Source organism: Ahaetulla prasina, chromosome 2 (assembly GCF_028640845.1).
Source record: "Ahaetulla prasina isolate Xishuangbanna chromosome 2, ASM2864084v1, whole genome shotgun sequence".
Classification (NCBI taxonomy): Eukaryota; Metazoa; Chordata; class Lepidosauria; order Squamata; family Colubridae; genus Ahaetulla; species Ahaetulla prasina.
Window position 1 is genome coordinate 144,137,746 of NC_080540.1, and position 8,351 is coordinate 144,146,096.

The window sequence follows — 8,351 nt, forward strand, 5'->3', positions numbered from 1 at the left end:
TGACATTCCATTGATCCTGATCATAAAACTGAATTAGGGAATAGAGCTAGGAAAAATTTGAAAAGAATTACTGGCATTATCCACATAGAAGCAGATCCTGTTTTTCATATTTTCTTTTCCTTTATAGTGCTATGAGATTTGGGAGTTCATTTATTTAATCCCAGTATAACTTTGTTGTTGGAGTAAAGCTGCTCATCATTTTGATTAAGCAACTAACCTTAAACCATTTCAGGTAGCTAGAAAGTCCTAAGTAATAGATCTTATTTTTTTTTAATTATAAGCTTTTTAGATTCTGACTATATAATATTATTCCCCTGTAGCCAAATTTGTAATGCATTTCATTTCTAGGAAGTTTTTATAGGGCATCATAAATCTATGAAAAATACATTTAATACCTGGACTAAGCACCTCTCAATATAGAAACTAGAACTAGGGCAAAGACCTGGATTCAACAGACAAAATGTGATTTGGAGATGCATCTCTGTGTATGACAGGGGTCTCCAAACTTGGCAGCTTTAAGACTTGTGGACTTGAACTCCCAATTCTGGGAGTTGAAGTCCACAAGTCTTAAAAGTTGCCAACTTTGGAGGCCCCTGGTGTATGAGGTACTTGTGAACTCCCACAAAGTTGTGTTTCTTAAAAGGAATCTTGATTTTCTTTGGCAGGTTCCTTTGCTTGCTCCAGGTCACATTTGTCCCTAACTAAAATATGCACTATATATATCATTACGGTGTTTGGTATACAGTGTCAGAAAACAATCATTTTCACAAGTGCTAGTTTGCTGTTTTCAAGGGATTTGCACCAGCACTTCCCTCTTGAATATTATACCAAATGACAACATTAGTTAAGGTGATTTTTTTTTAAAAAAAAGTCCAAATTAACCAGCTTCTGCTTCCTCTACCTCCCCTTCTCCTTAACCACGTAAAAACAAATACTTTTTGTGCTAGATGAGTAGAACAAACAAAATTCAGTTCCACTCTGTCAATATATTGCTAATATATTCATGCCCATACTAAAGCTAGTTCTCGGCTTAGAACCATAACTGAGCCCAGAATTATAGTCATAAATTGTTGCAATTATAAATCAAGACATCACATGGTTGAAGTAGCAACCATTTTTTACAATAGTTAAGTGAACATAGTAATTGTTAAGTGAATGCAGCAATCATCAAACTAATCCATTTTCCTCAATGGGTGTTTTTTCCTGGAAACCAGAATGCTGGAATATAGCAAAAAAGTAGCAAATTGTGGTCACATGACTGGAATGCTGCAAACAGCTGTAAAGATGAGCCAATTGCCAAACACCCAAAATGTGATTATGTGACTATAGGTGTGTGTTGTAACTCCAAAAATAACTCAGGGGAGGTCTGTGGTAACATCAAACGGTTGTTCAGCAACCGTCCATAAATCGAGGACTATGAATACATATTATTAAAGGGATTTATTTAGGAATACGCAATTGTATAACACAATCAGGTAACAATTTTAAGAGACTGGAACCAAAGTTGAATAGCTGAACTCTTATAGTTAGTTGATTTATTTCTATGGGTAGCCACAGTAGATGCCAATACTATTTATCATCAAACCCAAAGTGTTTTTCAAAAGGCACCTGGGCTTTCTTGGACTTTTCCTTGAAAATGTTTTGCTTCTCATCCAAGAAGCTTCTTCAGAAGCTGAAGCACCTTTGGGACAATCACAACCTGCCTAATTGAGAATCTCCACAGACATGTTCTGGATAACCACAGAGTAGGCAATTAAAATCTATTGATGGGGGGAAAGTTTCCTAACACTTTAGGACTCTGGAAAACTGCTCTAACTAAAATCCTATCAATTTATCCCAATATTTTGTTTTGATTTTTTTGATTTGATCTTCAGATGGGAGATTTTTCCCAGTTTTGTCTGAATATATTGAACTTGGGGTATTATACATATATGAAGTATGTGCTTTATGAATGAGAGGTAGCCCTTCTGATTTTGGGCAGGAATTTACTTTGGGTTGGGGGAAATGGGTTTATTATTTTAAGGAATAGACTGAACCCCTCCTACCCCCCAAGTTCTTAACACTTCCGTTTTGATGCATAATGGCGTCAAGTTTGCTTAACAATCGATCAGGTATTTGTATTTAAGAATTCTGTCAGAACCAGGGGTGAAATCCATCAGGTTCTGACAGGTTCTGGAGAACTGGTAGTGGAAATTTTGAGCAGTTTGGAGAACCGTCAGCGGAAATATTGAATAGTTCAGAGAACTGGCAAATACCACCTCTGGCTGGCCCCAGAGTGGGGTGGGAATGGAGATTTTGCAATATCCTTTCCCCAGGAGCGGGGAGGGAATGGGGATTTTGCAGTATCCTACCCCTGCCACACCCACCAAGCCATACCACGCCCACCAAGCCACGCCCATAAAACCGGTAGTAAAAAAAAATTGGATTTCACCACTGGTCAGAACTTTGTATGTACACATCTCTGTATAGAAAACATTATAGGATTTCTGAAGTAGGTTTTTTTTCTATGTATGTTCATACACATACAATATATTTGTACTGAATTGGTTAAGGACTATCCTTTACTGCTATATAGCCAGTGTTAGAAGATGATAGATGATGATTGATAGATAGAAGAAAGGGGGGAAGGGAGGGAGGGAGGGAGAGGGAGAGAGAGAACACAATTTCTAGCACTGGCCATGCATCTGAAGCTGCAACATTGCAGTCCCCAAGAAGGCAGCCAAGGGGCCATAAGAAATGTAGAATTTCCCTACTCTCAAAAATTAATTTGACATCAAATGTGCAGATTAGACTTCTGGTAGATCTGGACGGGCTGGTTTCTATCTACTGGCAGAAGCCAGACCAGACTGAACGTGACATCATGCACTCTGTAATCAGCAATAGCATTTCTTTGCTCATGCTGAACTGTAGAAAGACATGCTGGGAAGACCATAATGTGAAGAAGCCTAGCGAAGATGGTTACAGATGACCAAGTATAATAAAGGCCTCTATTTTCTATAAGAATTCTATGTAATTGTCTATGCTATAATAATCATTCTCTCTCTCTCTCTTTTCCCTGCAGTTATGTCAATTTACTGTTCCTGTTTCCCATTTGGCTACTTACACTGGTACCTCTAATCCTCTGCCTCCTTCTCAATGCCTCGAGCATCTTCCTCTGCCAAACACCGCCAGCTACTCCTCACCTCTTCGGGTAGCCTTAGGTGATGCATCTGTCACGGAGAAGAACTTGGAGCCTAACAGGTTTGGTTCTGATCCCATTCCTTCCCTCCTGGAAAGGGCTCAGAACTCCATGGATTCCAAACTAGACAATTGCCACGGTTCTTCAAATGCTATCAGCTCCATATCCAAGATGCCACCCAAGCCAAAGTTGGCCTTGTCCCTGGGCAGGCTCTTGAAATGGCGATGCTTGAATTCACCGGTGTTTGGCACTCTTTCACCTAAGCATCCTGCCGCAGCGCAGGGAAGAGTGCAACCCTTAGAAGATCTGAGCCAACACCTTCAACCAAAATCAAAAAAAACATCCATGTGAGTATCCTTATGAGTAGTTTTACTTAGGCTTAGTGGCCATGTCTTATGCTCCCAAACAGCAGGGGAATACAGTAGTCCTAATAATGCTTTGTGATTGACTATATGCGTAGCAACCTCTTAGAGAGATTTCTCCATGACAGTTTGTCCTTAACCTGGCCCTTCAGGTCTTTAAATTGTATACCCAATTCCCCTATAACTGAGTCTATCCACTTGGCTGCTGGTTGTCTTCTTCTCTTCTTTCCATCCACCTTTCCCAGTACTAGGGCCTTTACCGTTGAGCTAAGTCTGCACATAATGAGTCCGAAGTATTTGACCCTGTTGATTTGGGCCTCTAGATCAGGGGTGTCAAACCCAATTTCATTGAGGGCTGCATCAGGGTTGTATTTGTACGCAGGGGGGCAGGGGGTGCGTGGCCGGGTGGGTGTGGCCAGCTTGACATCACTTGTTGAGGCTCTGTTTTTGGCCGTGATGGCCTCCTGCAACCCTCTGCAGCCCTCTGCCAGCCCTCTGCCAGAGCCTATGCAGCCTCCCCGAGTTCCATTTTTGCTGGTAGAGGCTTCAGGAGGCTGTCACAGCCAAAAACAGACCCCAGCCCTCCTGAGCTCCATTTTTGCTGGCAGACGCACTGTGGGCCAGTCCTTCGCCATTCCCAAGGCAGCCCCACAGGCCAGATCTAAGCACCCCATGGCCCAGATCTGGCCCATGGGCCTTGAGTTTGACAACCCAGCTCTATATTGATTGGTTTGATCATCCGTTTATTTGTTTTCTTGGCTGTCCTTAGTATTCACAGGAATCTTCTCCAAAACTGTACTTTAAATGGGTCAATACTCTCTTTGTCTTGCTTCTTCGAAGTCCAACTTTTGCTTCCATGGAGTGTCAGGAGAATATCATTGCTTGAATGATTCAGATCTTTGTAGGTATCATCAGTGGTGGGATTCAGCCAGTTCGCACCACTTTGGGAGAACCGGTTGTTAACTTTCTGAGCAGTTTGGCAAACTGGTTGTTGGAAGAAATCATTACGGCAGAGAACCGGTTGTTAAATTAGTTGAAAACCACCACTGGGTACCACACATTGTAGTATTTGAATATCTTTTCCAAGGCCTTTATAGGTGTTTTACCAGATAATGGTCTATGCAGATTTCTTGACTGCTAGTTCCTTTACTGGTAATAGTTGATTCTAAAAGGCAGAAGCTCTCTAATGCTTTGATATTTTCATTGTCATTGTCTTTGGGGGGATGGGTGGTTTAAAAATATGAAATATAAAGAGAATACATAACATCTGATGTTTGGTTTGGTTTGGTTTTGGTTTAGTGCTTTCTTTCACATTTCTCTGGAGAGCAAAATCCACCCAATGGACACTGGAGTGGAAGAAGATCACCATCCCTGGCCTTACAAGGAGTCTGCCAAAGAAGTGATCTGCCCCTGGGAAGTTCTGACCGAAGGAGGACAAAGCAGATAAGAAGCCTTTGAAGCCATTGGGATGTGAGCCACTTAAAAAATGACTATTTTTTTCCCTCAGCCTGAGTTGGCAGGTATTAATCACCAACCATTTGACCTTTCCATAATACAATGTATTTTTTGGAATGACTAAGTTTTTTTATTATTTAGTGTGTGATGAGAACATGACATAGAGAAATAATCATATACACGCAATCCACATAATGGTATAAAAAAAAACCCTATGGGATACAGCAATGGCCTCATAACTGGATGTCCAGTTCAGTAGCCACCTGATTGCCTCTAGCGTTTGCTTTGTTAAGATCTTCTAGGGAAGTAGAGAACAGGGAAATCTTGCACAATATGTTCAATAATTTGCATACCAGCACTACGATCGCAACAAGGGGAATCTTTCCAGCCCTGGAGATACAGGGCAGAGGCACTTCTGCCAACAGCACACCTAATTCTGTTCAATTTTGTCCAGACAGAGTAAGGCAGATGAAAACCAGGTGGTTTGGTAGAGGGATCACTAATGGTCAGGATGCAAGAAGGTGCAGACAGAGCAAATACAGGTCAGCAGGGAGGGGAATAACAAAGATTGGTATAGTTTTGGCTGGCTAAGTAATGCTGGGAAGTGTCAGGTGTGAAAAATTACATCCACACATGTAAAGTTCAAGCTAGGTTCTTGAACTGGGAGCCATGGCGCAGTTGTAAGCATGCAGTACTGCAGGCTAGTTCAGCTCACTGCCAGGAGTTCGATCCTCACCGACTCAAGGTTGACTCAGCCTTCCATGAGGTCGGTAAAATAAGGACCCAGATTGTTGGGGGCAATAGGCTGACAGGACACTTAGAGAGGGCTGTGAAGTCTAAGTGTTATGCTATTGCTACTTCGATGTCATCTGCCTGTTTCGCAGGAATCTCCCCAGACTGGTAGTTTTCACCTGGAAAAGTCCAGATATTCTGTAGCAAGACTAGGCTGATTCCTTATTTCACTCCTCCTCCCAACTGGATGGTTGATCTCCAAAATGAGGCTGCTTCCACTTAGCAACGGAGGAAGATCCTTAATGGCAGAATTCCTAAATATAGGTACTATACATCCTGCTACAAATGTTTTCCAATAGTGAAACTGAGAAAGTTAATCATAATATGCAAAAGGATTTGAATTAGAGAAGACCAAGAACAGGCTACTCAGGCACTGGGGTCTGTTTGAATAAAAAAAAAGAGGTGGATAATCTTTAGGACCAGGTTGGCTTACCTCCCCTGACAAAACCTTGAGTGCTATCTCCATCCTAAAATCACCAGTGGCTTCACAGTCAGAAGAAATTTTGGAAGGACCTGGCCTGATTGATTGGGTAGTTAAAAGTGACAGTTGGAAGTTTGTATTTTCAGATTTGTAAGATTCTGTTAATGGGGCCTGACAATAAATTAGAATTTGCTCATCTGCTCATGATTCCTGTCTGGTTTAGCTGGGAAGGCTGGGAGTTATCGGGATCCACAGCATACCCTCTCTGGTGGATCTGGAGGGGGAGGCAGTCACTCAAATAATCCAGCCGCATGCCGGGTAGGACTTTAAAGCTGAATACCAGCACTTTGAATTGGATCGAGAAGCAGACTGGTAACAAAAGGGCAGCTCCTGGAGCAAAAAAAAAGTAAAACATGTATTCTTCTAGAAATAACACATAGCTGTCCACACTGCTGCATTCTGTACCAGCTGAAATTTCTGGATACTCTTCAAGGGCAGCCCCATACAGAGCACATTAAAGTAGTCCAACCGGGAATTGACTAGGGCATGAGTGGTGATTCTGAGCACACAGAAACACCAGAGCACATGTTTCTCCAGTGCCTGTTCTTACCAAAACCTTTGTACTAGCCTCATCTCACCATAACTGCATAAACATTCGTAACAAATCTATACCTCTTGGGTGTTTTCAGATACCAACCCTGCTACAACCTGTAACATTGCTAGGTCTGCGCTGCAGCACTTAAAATCGATCAGATAATGACGGCCTAAGCGCTAGATGAGTCTTAATGAGCATCTAGTTCCTCATACTAGAGGGCTCTGTAATTTGATAGACACATATGGGTAGTCCTCGACTTATGACTTGCAATTGAGCCAAAATTTTTATTGCTAAGTGAGAAATGTGTTGAGTTTTGACCCATTTTATGATTTTTCTTGCCACGTTTGTTAAGTGAATCACTGCAGTTGCTACATTAGTAACACCGTTGTTAAGTGAATCTGGCTTTCCCATTGACTTCGCTTGTCAGAAGGTTGAAAAAGGTGAACACCTGATCCCGGGACACCGCAACCATCATAAATATGAGCCAGTTATCAAGTGTAAATCACATGACTATGAGGATGCTGCAATGATCATTGAAACATTATAACTTCATTGTAACCTCGAATGGTCACTAAACGAACTGTTGTAGGTCAAGGACTACCTGTACTTACATTTATGTTCCCTTATATTCATCTAATGCGCCTCCCCCTCCTTTTAGATTTCTTTTAAGACTTCTGTTTTATACCTCTCTTTCTCTGTCTCCTGTTTTATATCTCTTAGCTTTTGATAATAATAATTTTGTAGACTTTAATGTATTTTCTATGCTTTTTAATTGACTGTACCCCAGCCTTCTTATGTTGGTTTTTGACAGTAATAAAGATTTGACTTGGCCGCCTGTTCAAGCAGGAGTTGTAAGTCTAAGAGGACCCTCAGATTGTGCACAGGGTCTGTTTGGGTCAGTGCAACTCCATCCAGAACCAAAGATGATTCAATCCTAGAACTGTTGGGCTCCAAAAGCCAAAGCCACTCGATCTTGTCAGTGTTCAGTTGAAGCCTGTTGATTACAGATCTTTACAGCCTCCATGCACCTGGATTAGACATCCTATCCTATATGGCTAATGTAAATGCTAAATATATAATATGCAACATTGGTATGTTTTAGTGTGCATGAATGTACCTTTTTCAGAAAAGGATGCCTTCAATGGGTTGTTTTCCTGATAAACAGATTTTCTAGTACAACAACTGATTTCCTAAGAAATATATTTCCTTTATCTGTTTCAAGTATGTGGGCTTTTAATGTTGCAAATAAAAAATGAATTTGTCTGCAGTGAGAAGAATTTTTGCATTGTCTTATTCCTTATTTTGTTGTTGTTTTTTCTCTGTCAGGAAATTGCCATAAGAAGGTGGAACGGGGTTTTTCACTGGGACTGTGGATAGATTTCTGGGAATCTGTGAACTTGGATGGGGAGGGAGTTATTTTCACTATTTTATTTTATGCATCTATTTTCCAATACTTTCACCAGACTCTATGGCAGAAAAAAATTAAGAACTTCAGACATAGAGGGTTTTAATATGGAGGTTTCTCACTTTTCCGTACCTATCCACAAA